Below are 18,440 nucleotides of genomic sequence, written 5' to 3' on the forward strand. Positions count from 1 at the left end.
TAGAGTTCAGCAGCAGGGTGCTCCGCCAGCATCAGGATAAAGAGTGAATCTGTCTGTCCTTGTGTGTGGTGAGCTGTCTCAATTTATCCTATGAAATGACATCATAAAGGGGGTGCGTGGGCTGGTTTAGCCTAAGGTTGCCCCTTTTAAAGGTGATTGGGTCAGAGACTACTCTCTGCCTTGATAGGCAGAGAGAAACATAGTATCATCTTTAAGGTGCAATTTTATGAGGCTGAGAATCCACCCCTAGCCCCTGGAACACAAAATCTACTTTTGGCCAAATACATATTTCCACACGTGCAACCTCTATAAAAACCACATATACAGATTACATATTTTACATAGCAGCTATTCCTCAAAACCCCGTAGCTGTGGGATCTTGTCTTTGCTTTTCACAGAATTTTGCCCTTTTCACTAGGAACACAATGTCCAATTTTTAAGCAAATTTCTACAAGTGTACGTGCTTAACATGGGAATACGTGTATAAAGTTTCACAATTCTAGCGGAAATACATTTTGTGTAAACTCACATTTCTTGCCATTGCTGTCCAGAACATGTCACATAGTTCTGCCGCCTCTTCACCCGTGCAGCCTGAAATTACATTAACATCTCTGTTATTTTTATATTTTTCACAATTTTAAATAGAAAGCTATCAGTCTTTTTAAAATATGTTCTTTGTCCATGTTAAGCAACAAATGGTTGTTTTGGCTCCACCCCTTGGTCTGTCCCTGAAAGTCCAGGAGGCATCCCCCATGTTTGTTCCTTGCAGAGGTCATTTACGACTTTCTTCACACTTCGAATTTCCTGCTCTGCAGATTTCCATTGTTCCTTTTGCCTCTGTAGACCAGGTTCTTTCCTACCCTGTAATTAACACTTCTCTGTGATTTCTTGCTGGGGGAAAGACCTTCCTTCTGTGAGAAAAACCTACTATTCCAGTTTGGCAGCTTCAGCCAGGTTTAAATTAATTTTTGAATTATCTTGCCTTTTCCTTAGCACAAAACAAACTTGTTATCAAATAACAGCTCACATTTTCATTCAAGATTTTAAACCATGGGATCAAACAATTACAATATGGGTCAGTAACAGGCCTCTTAGATTGCAAACTTTCGATTTTCAGTTTATACATATTAAAGTTTAATCAGGCAGGCCCCTGACAGCTGTCATCACAGTAGCCGTCTGCTGCACAGAGATTTTTGACAGATCCACAGGCAGGCCACTTTTGCTGTGGAAATCTCTTTATGCTCTCAGCTTTTCAGGACCTTGTAAGTTCATAGTGATTTCTTAATCTCAGTGAGTTGTAGCACCCAACAAGAATTTTGAATATTTGAAGGTGTTCTGTACCGGCATTCTGAAGTTTCAGTAACAAAGAAAAGGTGATTTCAAGCAAGATTTGGAGTTTCATTTAGCAACACACTGCTTTTTCATTCTGCACCCCACTTTCAATTGTAGTGGAAGTGAGAGCTCTTTTCCACCACTGACAACATGCATTGCAGATTGGGCAGCCATCTTTTTGTGCATTGAAGAGCACGTTTTTCGGGGGTTTTGGCGCGCACAATGGTTTTGTGGCCATTTTGCTATTTCTCGCACAATTTTAATAGAGTGATGCAGCACAGCAGAGCAAAAGTGGGTCAATACATCCCACACCTCCAGCCCCAGTATTGCTACAAGTGGAATCATTTTGGTGTTGAAAGGGGTGTGGTGTGTGGGTGTGCTCCTTTTGTGCTGGGCCAGGCTCCATTGCCTCCACCTGTGCTGACTGTGTGCACCTGTGGCAGTTGGGAACACTGCACACAGCTATTTGCAGGTGGTTCGCGATGCCGGTATTTGCATGTCCGCCTGACTTGTGATGTCCTCCTGTTAGTGGCATGTCGGTATTGCCGGCTCGGAGGGCCACGTGTCCGCACACATGCTGGTAGGGGGAGCACGGTATCAGCGGTGCTACTAATACCGGGTTCTTTAGTCGGAATAGCCCGGAGCAGCATGCGGTGCCGGTAATCCCTTACCGGCATTGTTTTTCCATTACCACCAACCTCGTAATGAGGCGCAATGCATCTGTAATTTCTGCATAATCGTCAATACATTTTCTGAATTAATTTATCATTCCCAACAAACTCTTTAACCCCTTCAGATTGGTGGGATATTTTAATTTCTCAATAGGCTCAACCTTTTTCTTTTGTGGATTTAGCACATGATCTGTTACTTCATGCTCCAAGAGGTTTACCCTCTTTCTACACCATATACACTGACTGGTCAGGGAACCTCTCCTGTCAGTAAGCATGTTCTGCAGAGAGAGTGGGCCATCCAGGCATGTCTATTGGTGGTGGTGTGCTGACGATGCACGCAGGTATGGGAAGTGTGAGTGTCTAATGTGTTTGCAGGTATGCATGCAAGGGAGTTTACCTGAATGGAGGTTTATGAATGTGTCCATGTGTGAATGTGTGAATGTTTGTGTGTTTGTTCTTATCTATGCATGCATGCCTAAATGTTGCATGGATGTGCAGGTTGATGAGAGATTGTATGTTGTATGTATGCATGTGTGAATATGCTGTATGTGCCATATGAATGAATCAGGTGTTTCTGCTTTTGTAAAGGCAGAGCAGGAGGATAAGGGTCTACTGGCAGCAAAGCATTGTTTAAAGTGGTGTTGAGGGTAAAGCAAATGCAATAAGTGTTCTTATGTGGCTAGGATGACCCACATTGCCAACATTAATCCAGCAGTCTGGCCATCTTTTCTAATTGTGGAATTGCATGTTTTACTGGGCATCAAGAGGAAAGCAATCATGATAAGTGTTATTATGTGGTTAGTATGGCCTATGTTGGTACAACCAGTCTCAATATATTTTCTTAATGTCACATGGAATGTTTTACTGTCATCAAGATTAAATCAAATATGACTGTTATTACAAAGCTAGACTTGCATACATTGATGCTGGCAGTCTGGATATTAATTTCGACTGTGACATGGCTAGACTGGCCTGCATTGTTGGCAGCCAGTATGGATATGCTCTCTTGCTGTAACATGTCATTTTTACTGGCAATGTTAGCATGAATCATTTCTAAGGTGGTAATACTGGCTGCATAAACATGCATGGGCCCAGCCAGCATGAAAATGTTTGTTATTTTTTATACTGCCATATATTGTTGGCAAAGCCGTCATGAAACTGCATTGGGAAATATTCCTATGCACTGTTGATGTCTTGCACCTACAGGATTTTTTCATGTTCTACCATCCAAACCTGATCTCAAACTGTGTGAATTTTTACCCAATTTTCCCCGAATGTGTGATGCAAAATGCCCTATTTTAGCCCTTTATTTAAAAAATATTCTGAAGGGGCTTACCCTCACAAACCAAACTCACCTCTGCTATGCCCTCTCACTCCTACATATTTGAGGCTAAAAACCTTGGGGTCATCTTCAACTCCAACACTCTCCTTCTCTCCTCACATCTCTGACGTCTCTAAGAAGTCACACTACCAGCTGCACCACCTCAGAGGTATTATTCCTTTCCTCTCCTTCCCCCAGAAGCTCACTGTCTCCAGAGCTCTGGTTCTCTCTAGGCTGGACTATTGCAACTGCCTCTTTCTAAATCTGCCTTCTTCTACTCTACGCCCACTGCAACTTATGCAGAACAGGACTGCGAGACTTGTCTTTGGCCTCAGGCCCAGGGATCGTATCTCTCCAGGAGTGAAATCTCTGCACTAGCTCCCAGTGGCTCTGAGGATTAAGTTCAAAACCCTCTGCATCATTCACAAGCCCTTCTGGGGCCTGGCGCCCCAATACCTCCAACTATCTCTTCCTGAATATCTCCCTTCTCGAGCTCTTTGCTCATCCACCTCCAATTCCCTCAGGGTCAGTCGCTTCTCCAAGCAATGAGTTGGTGGGAGATCTCTTTCCATGGCTAGGGCCTCCCTCTGGAACAGCCTCCCTTAAACTAGAGGAGAACCATCTCCGATTCCGGAAGCTCCTCAAAACCTTTCTCTTTGTTTCTGCTTTTTCTCCTCCCATCCTCTGCTGACCTCTTAGTTGTAACTGGAACTGCACTGGCTAACGGAACACCCTCTGATCTCGGGACCAGGTCCTTCCCCGCCAGCGTTTCACACCTGCTCTGCCCACCTGGCAACCCCTGCACATGGGGACTGTCTCTGTATCCCTACAATCCCCCTCCCAGCCATTGACACCTGATGTCTGCACTTACCATGCACTTGCCACATGCTGGCTGCTACTTACTTATTGTTATCACCTTTGCCATGTGCTGCACTGTCCCTGCCCCCTTCCCACGCATGTGCGCGATCTGAATGACACCTGGCCTAGTAGGATTGTTGTCCGTCCTCCCTTTGTTCCCCTCCCTTGCCTCGTCATGCCTTGAAACACTTGTGTATAGGTGCATTATAAATGCCATATCATATCATAACATATCATATCATAACAATTACTACCATCCAAATAAAGAATTTACCAGTCACCAATGCTGTGGGCTTTCAAAAAGCTAACCTCAGCAGTGTGCTTAGTTGGGAGCAAGAGCAAAGCTGGCCTTTTGTTTGCTTATTGGAAGGTCAGAGGGGCTGAAAATGAAGACAGTAGGTTTATTTCCCTTACAATAATCAGACTGGAAAACGCATTTGTTTAGAAATGAATTGTACAGCTTGAACATTTTAAAATAAGTGCAGAAACACGCTGGTCATGTCCTCCGATCCAGTCTTATTTTGCATAATTGTGTAAACTGAAATCTGTTGTTTCAACTGTTTTTACTGGAGTCTCCTAGCTTAATTGAACATTCTAAAATCTGACTGTACTGTGCTAACAAGGCATACTAGAATATGTACTTACCGCGCAGACAGATGTATCGATTATGCCTTCTCTTTGCTATCTGGGAATACTGAAAACTGCATTCAATGTGCTAACCAGACATACTGGTATAATCCTGTGCTGTGTTAAAATGCAATTCTCGACACTATCCTTACTGTGCCACCTTGGCATGTTTTAATCTTCTCTTTCTATAGCATTATCTCCCTGTTTGCAGGGTGGTCATGGGCAGTAAAGACTGGCAGCCTGAGCCTAGGAAGGCCCGAGCAAAGAGAGGGCCTTATTGAGGGCCCAGGGCCATTACTGCCTGTGCCTGTCCGGATCCAGTTCATATTATAAGCATCCTGATCCTGGTCCATTGTCAAGGGTGTTAGTAGGTTTTTTTTTAAAATGGGAAACAAGTTTTGTGCAACTCACACTTACATAGATTGTCCCCAAAAAAATTGCAAACAAAGGTGGCCTGCAGAAGAAGTAGTAAAGGGATCAGGCCCCTTTGCTTATTCTACTGCCAGGACCCAGGGTGCAAAAATGGGAAGTGGAGAAGGTAGAAACGGGTACATAGACTGTGATAGGTTGTATGATGTTTGACAGTCTGTGTTTTTATTCCTGATGGGGTGCAAGTGGTGAATGCAATCAAAGGCATGGGCCAAATGGGAACATGGTAGACCTGTGGTAGAGCACTAGTTGCCTGGAAGAATCCAGTTAGGCTTGGACTGGCCTATAGGGCAATAGGCACATAGCCAAATCAAAAGCACAAAATGCTGATGTGGGCCACTTTTGTTGGTTAACGTGGGCCACTTTTATGCCCAATTTCGGCGAGTTTAATGAGTTAATTCACTCTGCGGCTAGTAGTTTTGACCTGTGCTGCTGAATAGATATTGTAAGTTAATATTGATTGTGTCAATCAAGGTCATAGCGATATAAGGTTATGTATTTACTTAGAGTGGCTCTACTCGTTCGGGATATTCTGTGTGTATTGCAAATTGTCTTCAGATATGTATCCCTAGCCACTTGGTAACCCTGGCAAAAGAGCAAAAAATGGGCTGTGGATTCCCTTGCTGAACCACACACCAAACATAAGTCATTTCCAGTGGGGCCCCACTTTCTAGTGTGATATGCCAAATTCAATTGACCTAGACTGAATTTCATGTACAGGCTGCGTGCAGGGGTGTGGGGTTTAACCATATCTAGTTATTTTTCAAATCCAGGGTCGGCTTACTAGCCAGATATGTGACTACCGTAGCCATCCCACTGCATGTATAGACCAATTTAATCCCTGCACCCCCCTGTGACATGGTCTTTACTTTTTCCACATCACCCTTGGTGATGCCCCGGGGGTTGTGCCATAGATCTTCCAAGTTCATTTCCAGCAAGGATTTTTTAACATGCTTGAACCAAGGTAGTGATCTACCACCCTCGATCTCCAGCATGTACATGATCTCCAGCATTTATTGTGAGGCGTTAGTGCCTCACGATACATTTTGAGTTCATGTATCATCCACAATCTAAACCAATAAACCTCCAGCCTTAGAAAGACATCAGTGTGGATTGTTCTGAGAATGAATTCTAGATAGAGTTATCCGACACGCTGTTGGAAACCCAAGCGGTCATTTGAAGAATCATCTTTCAGCCAAGCCCAATTTATGGCTGGTTGAATACCCCCAAATCTCCACCCTAAACATGGCTGCAGATTTGGCCTGAGCTACATACATCATACATTGTGAGGGCTGGCCCCCCGGCCATGGGCAAGAAAAAAACCTCCATATTGCCCCCCGTATTTTTCCAATGATGCACATGATTTGAGTATCTGCGGGCCAACATTGCAATTGTTCAAGGGCTATTCCGTTAATATTAATTTAGATTTTTTTAAACTTTTAAAATGTTGAAATGTTGATTAAAAAATGAATGATTGTGTTTTCCCTATGTTGATCTCCAAATGGAGCTCCATGCATTTCTCAGCAAAAGCCTCAGGGGTTCTTGTAAGCCCCCTTGCAGATGTTGATAGAAGCACAACGTCATCTGCGAATAAGAGTATTGGGATTGCTTCTTGACCAAGTTTCGGCTGATATAAACAGTTCAATCTGACATGCCGTATTACTTCATCAATGTATAGCACACACAACGACTAGTTTAAACTAGCGACTGGTTTAAGACTCAAGTGGACAAGCTGAGAACCAAATAGCCCCCACTTAAGGAAACTCAAGGTCCTGGATACAAGAACACTTCCCAGGGACCGGGACCGGATATCTCATCGACATTGCTACTGGCCTCTTGGAATACTAGGGGTTTCTCCCACTTAACTACAAAATCCGATGTGCACCTATCCAACTTCGACGTACTATGCCTGCAGGAGACGTGGCTCATTCGAAAACCCTCTGTGGATGGATTTGAGCTGGCCGACTCCCCTGCCCACAAGGGCCCCAAAGGAAGACCACATTCGGGACTAATAATAGGAAAAAAATCAGGAAGCACCCTGACTCTGACAAAAGTCATTAAAGGAACCAAATTCATTCTGGCATCCATCATCAACTGGTCCACCCCTTCCTCAAGTACCAAGAGAAAGACGCAAGAGAAGATCCTACTCCTAAACATTTATTGAAACCCGTTGCGAATACCAAGCGAGAGATTTCTGATGGAGCTGGAATCGACAATTGATTCGCCCTTAATTGAGGAAGATGTCAGACACATAATGATTGCAGGAGACTTGAATATTGACCTACTCACTTGTCAGGCAAATCCTGGAGGCCAGGCCGCATTGTGGTCCAAATTAATGGAATCAATAGACCTGCACAACTTGCATCTTATAACCAACACAAAGCTCAGTCATACCCCTACATGGGAGAGAAATGGGGAGGGGGCAGCCATAGACTACATCCATGTGTCCGGAAGCCTGTTGAAATACTTCATCTCTTTCAAAGTGACAAGGACAGCCAACAGTGACCACAATCTACTGTCCTACGACTGACACACAAACAGAAGGGAAAAATGGGTAATGAACACCACTGTAGATGTAAACTCCTATGGCACCCGCCTTCGCCTCCCAGACTCTGCAATCAATGCACTAACACAAGACTACGTAGCTCGTACGACTCAGAACAACACACGCTCCAGGAACATCGCAGATTACTCAACAGCCTTGGCAGTTTTCAAAACCTCTGCAAAAAAATCATCTCACCGCCCACCTTCGACAGTCCACGTCTTCAATAGACAACTGGTGGAGAGAAGGAAGTACATCAGAAAACTAAAAAGAGAAGCAAATAAATCAGGCTTCAAAACAAAAACAGAGGAAGTAACTAAAGCAATCAAACAGTACCAATCCTGGCTGAGAGCCACCAAACACCAGAGAAATCAAGACGACGCAGAAACGATGCTGCGGACAATATGCAGCAAGAAAATAAAGGATTTCTGGTTATTAGTGAACGCCAAGGCAAAGGCCGACAACCAGTCACTAACCAATGCAGTCGGTGAACAGAGGTGGATCAAACACTTCAAGCAACTGTACAGAGCCCCCAAGAAACCTCCAGCACCCGCACTGCTAACAACAAAAGCAGAATGGGATATCCCCACGAACCGAGAAACCATCATTAGCAAAAAAACAGCATCACTAACTTTGATCTAAAGCAAAGGCCCGAAAGCTAGGCAAAGTTTGTCGGCGAAGTATTCAAAAACTGCAACACATCAGCAGCCATCCCACCGTCCTGGAAGAAGGCCATAGTTGTACAGATTTTCAAAAAAGGCGCAAGAGACAATCCAAGCCACTACCGACCTAGAGCCTTACTAGACTCAATCGGGAAACTTTTTGCATAATTAATTCTGGAACGTTTCCAAGGCTGGGCAGTCAACGCCAAAATGATCGACCCATTACAAGCAGGCTGCGTTAGCAAGAGTGCAGTCAATGCACTAGTTCAAACACAGCCCGCGCATGTGACCTACACCGTGGGCTGTGTTGGAACAGTGCATTGACCGCACTCTTGTTAACATAGTGCATGACTGTGCCGAGCACCGCAAGCGGGTCGCTTGATTTCTTCATAGCTACCCCTTTCTTCAGCCCGTGCACAAAGTATCAACCAGCCTGGGCTTTTGAAGCTGATACAAGCTTCCTTACTGTATCCAACGCCCAGTAGGCTATCTCATCAGATTCACCCACAATGGGCACCATCAAGCAAAGTTCCTCTGCTTTGACAGCTCATGAAGAGCTGTAGCCCCTGCTGGGCTCTTATTCCAGTATAGATACTCCTTCCATCCATTGTGTCAGTGATTGGCTGACTGTTTGAGTCCTTCGTTCCATATCTCCTGATGAAGACGTTTTGCAATAGATATACCGCATCGAAACGGGTTGAGTTTTGTTCCTCAGGGATGTGATCTACACAACATTTTCACTCTTAGGTCCGCCCTTATGATAGATTGTTTTAATCATTTCTATTGTATGTTTTTCTACTTCTAAAAAATATCAAAATAATTAGACGGGATGCAAGGATTGTGCTCACTCCCGAATATGAATCAATTTTGTCATTTTTAGCTATTGCTGTTTGGATGTATGTCACTTTGAATGTTGTATGGTTTGAATGCTGCACTATGAATGGTTTTGATGATGGACTAATTTTAGCCATGTGTAATGTTTACCCTTGTTGTTGTGATATGTAATAATGTGTTCTTTAAAGTATTGTGTCATTGATTGACTATTTTTTAAATTTCTGTATCATGATTAAATAAAAACTGATACATTTTGTAAGCAACACAGTTTTGCTCTCTGGACAATTTTTCCAGATTTCTAAAGTAATTGAGGGCCATCCTTAAATCTACATGGCGTTCATCGAATCTGACTCAAGCCTTTGACTGCGTGGACAGGACACTACTATGGGAGAAATTGGACAACTATCACTGCCCACCAGTAATCCTGAACACCATCAAGGAACTGTACAGTAGAACATCGATGTGTGTACGATTGAACCAGAAAGGTCTACTATCATCTTGGATAGAAATCGATCAAGGAGTGAAGCAAGGATGCCTCCTAGCCCCGGCACTCTAGAACGCATATATGACGGATTACAAACAGCAGGAGACCAAAGATTGCACTTTTCCACCAAGGTTGGGAGAAGAGAAAATATCAAGAATGCTATACGCAGACAATATTATCTTGATGGACCAAACGCTGATAGGCCTTCAAAGACAACTCACGAACCTTGAATCCTACTTGCAAGCCAACCACTTACGGATGAACCGAGAAAAAACTAAAATCTTGATCTTGGGAAAATGCATGAGAAAAAGAGAGAATTTTGCCTGGACGATACGAGATGAGACTCTGGAGATCGTGAATGAATTCAGATACCTCGGAGTAACACTGAACAAAAACGCCAAAGAAATCCAGATGTGCGAAACCCTTCTGAAAAAACTGTGGGCTTCATTACACGGTAGGCGGTAAACCATGGCGCTATTAGCGCCATGGTTCATGCCGGTAATTTACTGGTACCGCCTTGGAGGAAAGGGGAATTACCGCCCTATTCCAAGGTTGGAGGGCGGTACTTCCTCCTTCCTCCATTGCCCTTCCCCATTCCCATTTTTGCCCCATAGGGCATAATGGGAATGGGGAAGGCGCTAATTACGGTACCGCAAATTGCGGTACCGTAATTAGCACCCTGGTCCCTTTGCGGGTTGGATTTTTAACGCCTGAAAAAAGCAGGCGTTAAATTCCCCAACCCGCAAAGGGACCTCGTAGTAAGGCGGTAAGGATTTACCGGTACCGGTAAAATACTGGTACTGGTAAACCCTTACCACCTACCATGTAATTTGTCTTCTGATAACACAGACTAGAATCTTATCCAATAAGTACAGACGTTTCTCCTTGTCTCCCGTCCTGACATTCTACAGGATGAAAGTCATCCCCACAATAACGTACGGTGCAGAAGGAATGCCTTACATTCCGGCCACCTTCTGGCAGAGAGTAAAAGGTCTGTACTGACGAAAAGTACTAAATCTACCACAGTCTACGCCAGCGATGTTGATCAGGAGAGAACACTCCAATCATTAAACTCCATCGTAACTCGGAATGAGCTCCTGCTCTATAGAAAGACGCTCCTGCAGCATCAACCATTGATATTGAAGGCAATAGAGCAAGAAACTAGGGCAAGAACGTGCAAGATGCTTCTACACTGGGCGGAGAAAAAAGAAACAACATCTAGACTGGGCAAGTTGCTCCCAAGAGGACCTCATCTCCAATCCAGGAAAAGTAAAGAGGCGTGTGATGGAGAGAGACAGGATCCAAACCCTGGATGAAGCACAAGTAGTAAAATCTAGAAAGGACGGACCGGACAACCTGACAAAAGTCAACGGAACCAGATCCTACTTACTAAAGTGCCCATCCAGGAAGCTCTGTGAAAACTTCCTGCGTATTCGATTGAGCATCCTATACAAAAAGGAAATACTGGCTAGACAAAAACAAGCAAACATCAGCCTCTGCCGATTCTGCACTCAACCGGACACGATCAAAACACTTAAGCACTTGCTACTAAGATGCAGAGGGGTCGACGCGGCACGCACCGTCCACTTGGCCCATCTATTCCACAATGCTTACTGTTTTGACAAAGAGGAGAGATGGAACAATCTGATGAGTGGTGAAAATACCAGATGACCATAGCCGTGGTGGGCTTCTTTGAAAGCCTAGGCCTACTGAAACGCCCGGAACCTAAAAATAAAAAAAAAACACAACCTGAGGGGAACAAACTTCTCCTCTAGATGGTGGATGCTGGTATGATCAGGACTTACTGTGAAGACTCCAGATCGAGAGCCCGATACTTAACAAGAAATCTTGTAAAAATAGTTTTTTTTCTTAACAATTGAATCAAGTAAATAAAAAAATAAATAAAAAAATAGCACAAACAACATGTGTTATTGCTAGGGTCTGACACAAAGCTATAAATATACAACAGGTCGCTTTTCACTTGACGAAAACACTATCTCCCCTGCTTGCACAAAGCTTGCTGTTTGGCCGAACTCAAAATTAGGCCCTCGAATTTTTAGTATGCAGGCTCACTCTGAAGGTAATCACTGTTAAGAACGGCTTTGTTCTTCACATTTGAATACCTTTCGGTACACACAATTGCTGTTAAACTCGGAGTTTTTTTCCGCATCGAACATGCATCAAAAGAACAACCCAGTCCAACGCTGTTTACCCTAAGGGAAGCATGAAGAGCTATGTGCGGAAATCCTCGATGCGAGCGAGAAGCAGCCATACAATTTCAGTTTGCTGGGATTACACAAGGGAGAATGGGATTACAAGCTCCCTTACAATACTCCGGCAAGACTAATGCCGTACCAGTCGTTTCCAAAAATGACAGAGCGCAGCTACAATGGAGGAAGCTCGGCTGCTCTCTCCAGAGAGTAGGGCGAAGGCATCGTGCTGACATCCCAGGGAATGGGGCTGATACTGAAGGCAGGAAGTTTCATTTTAAAAGCGAGAAGGGCTTACCGTTCCGGGGATGTGCTGGTTATTGTTTAGCCGGCGGCAACAACTGCAGTTTCCTCATAGAAGGAGACAAAAGAAGGGCGATAATAAATATAAATGAACTCCGTTGGCCAGCGGTCCTCATTATACTGACAGGTCCAGGAGCATGTTTTATTTGGCAGTGTTCTAGTCTAAGAGTGCCTTGAATTGAAACAAGGCAAAGAGCGGTGCTAGCATTGTCCGGCCAGCTGATTGAGTGACAGCTGCAGTCTTTGCTACACTGGAAGTGCTAGGGCTGGCAAAGTAAATAGTGCCCATGTAACATTATTTGCCAATCACATATATCAGCAATGTTTCTTTTGGGCTATTTATTTATTATTAAGTAGATATAGTCGCATATTGACTTCGTACAAACCACATAACCATGAATAAAACCAACACAATTCATATGTCAATAAAAAGGCGAAAAAGTGTAAAATGATCCCATAAAGCAGTGCACATATACATAATCCTTTATTAGTAACATCGTTTACAATCGCCAATAAAATATCACATCATTTGACACTGTATTAGTAACATCACCACTCATAAAACATTCCATTAGTGTTTGAGTGGATGGGACACTGACATCATTTCTATATTTGATACGCTATGTCCATTTAAGAGTCTTGAGGCTTTCACAGTCCACAAAACGGAGCCTTAGAGTTTCAAGCACTTGCTCCCCACATAACCTACGCGTCAGTACATTACGCCGTGTTCCTCGTACTTTACGCGGTGTTCCTCTTCGGGCACTATTCATTTCATAGGTTAAATGTAATTAACATATTTAGTTTCACAATGTTACAATCAGGATAAGCGTATGTGTACTTTGGTTTCTTCATTCGCTCTTTCATATGTTCCAGGAAAATTCGACTATTAATTTTAGTTGCCAAATCCATCAGTACTTGTTCTTTATCAGTGAGTTTCGAGGTTTCCTTTATCATATTTCTATACCTGGATAGCGTAATTTGGGTATTGCATAATCCCGAGATGTTCAACCAAAACTCAGAAGTCCTAAGAGGCCATTCCATATGCCTATTTCTCATGGAGATTTCCATGTTTTTAAAATGCACAACGATCTGGTGAATAAGCACATTTGGCTCCATAGCAAGTACTTTCCTAAGCGACATCAATAATTATATCCTAATCACCATTTCCATGCTTACTAAACCACGTTTCAGCTATTTTAAAGAGAAAAAAGGTCCCAGTCGGTCCTGTAGAACTAAACTGACATGAAGCTCGTCACTGCCCAAGAAACAGGTTATATAGTCGTGAACCGCACAATTTAAATACATATGTTACAATGTATCCCACCACCTTCCATTGATAAAACAATAGGCCTTCCTATTATACAAGACACTGCGGCACACACAAGTTGCACCCTTGACCTCATACTAAAATTATTGGCATCACCTCTGCTCCTCCAATCACAAATCACAGAGCGTTCCAGACACAGCACCCACTTTATTTCCTTCAACCCCAGGTGCCCAGTAATGATGCGACTGGGTGAGGGCAGTTGTACTGTAAAACTTCTCCTTGCCCTTTAGCACCACACAATCATATGCTCTAGTCTAGTCTCATGAATGTGACCTTCAAAGGGTGCAACCCTTCCTGCTCTTTCTTCCACTAACATTCTGCTCCCACCACATTCAGCCCCTGTAGCTGGATACAAACATGCTTATATGCACAACATAGATGACTCTGACCCCAACTTCACTTCTGGGAAATGGAAACAGGATTTGATTTTGCAGCCGAGCTAAAACAGAGATGCAGCCTCACATCTGGGCCTTTGTTCTATTCTAGTCATTGCATACTGGCCCTTAACATCCAATATGGTGAAACTTCTGCCATGTTAACACACTGGCCTTGCGTCTACCACAGTACCTTTCTGACTTCATCTTCCACCTGTTTCAGCCTTTCCTGCACACCTTACTAAGCAACATAACTTTGAATACAGGAACTTAACACAGGGCCTGTTATGCTAACCTAGCTATAAGCTTGCAACCACAGCATTAATATATGTGTTGCTCTTCCTGCCTTGTTATATGTAGGTTTCTACACTGTGTCAAACCAAACTCAAACCATTCATGCACTTTTTGCAGCGCAAAACGTATTCTTCTTACACAATTGTACAAACTAATAGGTTTTTCTCAGCCTGAAACTCTTTGCCTGAGTTGGTCGCTGTATGTGCATCCCAACACAATATATATTTGATATCTATAGTTTTCGGGTGTCTTAACTGTTTTTTAAAAATATTACTTTCAGGTTTTTCTTCGATCCTTTTGTGTATTTACATCCCTTACTTTCACACCATATAACACGAGAGGTCTAATTTCTGTCTGATTTATGGTTAAAACAGACTCAGTGACGTATCTATAATTTTTACCAGCAATCTTCCCTTTGTGCCAGCCAAGTAAGTCCATTATCGATGATGACTTCCAGATACTTGTATCTAGAGACAAATTGAACACTTCTCTCATTGATGGTCCAGCGAAACCCACTACTTGTACTCTTGCAATGTTTAAATTCCATGTTCTTTGTTTCACCCACATTCATTTTGAGGCCGTTAACTCTTGAGGCATTCAGCTTATTTTGTAATACCTTGGGTGTGTAATCAAAAATGACAATATCATCAGCATAGTCCAGCCATGGTATGCTGATCCCACCATATATCATAGCATATGCTTCAGGTATGTCAAGAGCTACTTACAAATCAGTTAAAAATACAAAAAAAGGTTAGGTGCTAAAATGCAACAAAAAATAACACCTCTATATGTCGGAAGCCATTCTGATACACAGCCTGTGCTATCAAGTGTTACTCTAACTCTAGTGTAGGAGTGCAGTTTAATAATCATCGATAGGAGGCATTTGTGTATCTTGAGTGAATCTATTTTGACCATGACCAGCCCCTTTGCACACTATCAAAGGCTGCACTAAAATCGATGTTGGCCACATAGACCATCGATTGCCAGCTATTCGATGAATACTCAATCAAGGAAGTTAAAATAATAAAATTATAAAAGGCACTAGATACTTTCCTGAAACCCATCTGGTTCTATGGTATGATGTTTGTTATATAGTTTTGAAGCATGTGTGCCATTATGTTGCTTCCCTGATAACTTGGAATGTTGCTCCTTGAATGTGGTGGAAAGGCTCTAGAGTGTAGTGAGAATTCAGTTGAAGAGAGAGGGGAAGGTGCTGTGGCAGTCGGCAGCTTACTATGCTACCTTTCTGTAATACAGTAAGGAATGTACCTGTTGAGGAGGTGTTGTGTCTCATTTCATTGCTGTCTGGCAAGCCGACTGCAGAGTGCCCAGGCAGAAGATACGAGCCGGAAGTGTCACAGGGAGGATTTCTGGACCTAGCTTGGTTCATTGAGCGTGTTGAGTGTGTGGAATTCCTCTCTTTTGGATTGCAAGGAGTGTCCCTGAGGAGTGCCTCCCAGTGTAGGCTCTGTCCGTGTGGTGCTGCGGATTGGATTTGATCCCTGCAGTCTCGCATGCTTCTTCGGTGTGCCTCGGCCACACCCCATTGATGTGGCTGTGGCCAGCCTGGTGAGGTGAGGTGCTGCTCAGGAGTTTTTGGGGCTGTGACAAGCGACACCACTGCGTAGATTCATGCTTGCTGCATTTGGTTGCTTGTCAACAGGCTCCTGCCCACAACATTGGTATACACAAGCATGCCTTCCCCCTGTGCGGCAGAGTCACGTTCGGTTTGTGGCAATGAGGCTGCTATGTCGCTGGCACTGTGAGTGCCGATACTCAGTGGATCTCAGTGAGAAGTGGATGCCTGTCAGGTCCTTTGGTAGTGGAAGGATTTTGGTGTAGTGTTCTGGCTGGGCAGATTTTTTTTTTCATTTCTTTCTTTCCTACACAAAGTACCTTACCTTACACAAATAGAAAAGCAATTTAAAATTAAATATATACTCACATTTCATATTGCAACATATAATCATTAAAAATGTACATTTCGAATTATCTAAAAGTTAAAAATAAAAACCATCCTTCATAAGCATGCAAAATGCATGAACAGTCAAACTCAAATGGCCAGTGAAAAATATATTTAACAGGAATTCCATAGTTCAAACTTCTAAAACTCTAAAAGCAAGCAACCTTGTTCTATTACTGCCTGCAAATCTACAAAACATTTTAAGAGACATTTTGACAGAGCCAAGAAAGTTGATATGTGAGAGCGTGCCATACGTAAATTCTAGAGACCAATTTGCAAAACCTCTGATCCAGAAGTTGAAGAATAAGTTTACATAGACTTGGGCATTCCATCCCACGTGGTACAAGGTTTCTAAACACTCCATTTTACGTAATCTTCAACTCCTGAGCTCCTCAGGAATCCCTCATTTTGGTCCAGTCACCTCAAGTGTTGGTAAACAATTTAATCTACATTTTAGGAACCAATCCATTCATAATTTGGATGGAAATTTGCAAAAATAGAGTCTGATAGGATTGGTAGGTGTGTACTACCTGCCATTGTTCTTATATAGTTTTAACCTTTGCAAATCTTCCAGATCCGATATCCTGTCCCACCTTTAAATTTTTGTTGTTATCACTGTCTATGAATCAGTAATGAATATATTTGCTAGCTTCATAAACCTTTAGAACTGTTTATAACATGTTTGCCAAAATCTATTTGTACCAACACTCCAACATCTCACAAAGATGAGACGCAAGAGAAGATTTCTCAGAGGTTACATTTTCTTAGTATAGGAGGAAAATGCCAGACCTGTATCCAGCTATAGGACACCAATGGGTACAGAATTTGGTACACCCAAAACCTCCTTGAGAATACAACCCTCAAGACAATCCAAATACTTTCGAGTTGGAAGCAACATTAATTCTGAAACATACAGACACAGAGGAGTAAATTTTAAGTGATAAAGGTCTAACAGAGGGGTTACAGAAAAGGCACACGACTTGCAGTTAATCACTTACAGTAGGGATACACCTGACCTAACCTTCTCTTCCACTTTCATCTTGTGTTTAAGAAGTGTGCCGTTTGCTGAACACACAAAGCCCAAACAAGTCAAAGATCCCACCTCATTAACCCCTCCTTCATTAATAAACCACTTATGCCTCTTCTATTTTCTCCTTGCACTGACAGTCATCCCAAATGTTTTAGTTGAGTTTATCTCTAAGTAGTTGTTTTTGAGAAAATGTGGAGCACCATTCAAGCAACGTTGCAAATCAGCTGGGATGTAGTCTATCAAGATTAGGTTGTCTGCATATCCAAAACAGGACAAATACAGACTCCACACTTCAGAGGATATCCTCCCTACCTAGTACATTCCCTCCATAAATCTGACAAATACAGATTAAATAGTCTTGGTGCATTAATGCAACCTTGGGGGACTACAGGACCCATGGATATTGCACCAGACAGTATTCCCAAAGTATTGAACCTAATTCTGGCAACATTGTTTGTATACAGCAACTGAATCATGCGTAGCAGTCACGGATCTATCCCCCACCCTGTAGGTTTGTGCCAAAGGAGTGTAAGTACCGCAACATAGAGTACTCTGCCCGTAGCGTTGCTAGCTAAAGACATGCCTAGCCTCAGTGCCAGGCTGCTCTCAATGGTCTAACACTCCTTCTGTAACCCGTCTGAAAGGGAATGAACAACTTAATGCTCTCAGTCCAATTTATTATTTCTTTTTAATACAATGGATGCCATGATTTTTTCTGAGGCATCTATCAAAGGAATTGGTTGATAGCTAGTCGGGTCACTTTTTTTTCCTTTTTTAAAAATTGGCACAATAACTGTTTTATTCCATGAAGCAGGAATTATGCTTTCATGGACAACTTGCGTAAGAAATCTACTCAAGATGTTAGCCCTTAGCTTGCGGTCATTTCTCAATATTCCCATGGTTATGCCATCCGCTCCACAAGCCTGAAATTTCTTTAGCTCTCCTATGAGGTCTTTGATTTGTTCCATCTCAAAATTGTGGGCACGTAACACCCCCTTGTCAAAATATAAGTCTGCATGGTTCAAGTGAGTAGTGTATGCCCTGAATTCTGCAGAAAAATACTTGATCCAATTTGCCTCCATTACACTGGTGCATTTGGCCAAAAGTTGTACTTTCACTTATTAACCCTGGTCCACCAGACTCATCTCGTCTCACGTCCTTTTTTGTGATGTCTGCGAG

This window comes from Ambystoma mexicanum, chromosome 3q, assembly GCF_040938575.1.
Source record: "Ambystoma mexicanum isolate Mex_15411 chromosome 3q, UKY_AmexF1_1, whole genome shotgun sequence".
NCBI lineage: Eukaryota > Metazoa > Chordata > Amphibia > Caudata > Ambystomatidae > Ambystoma > Ambystoma mexicanum.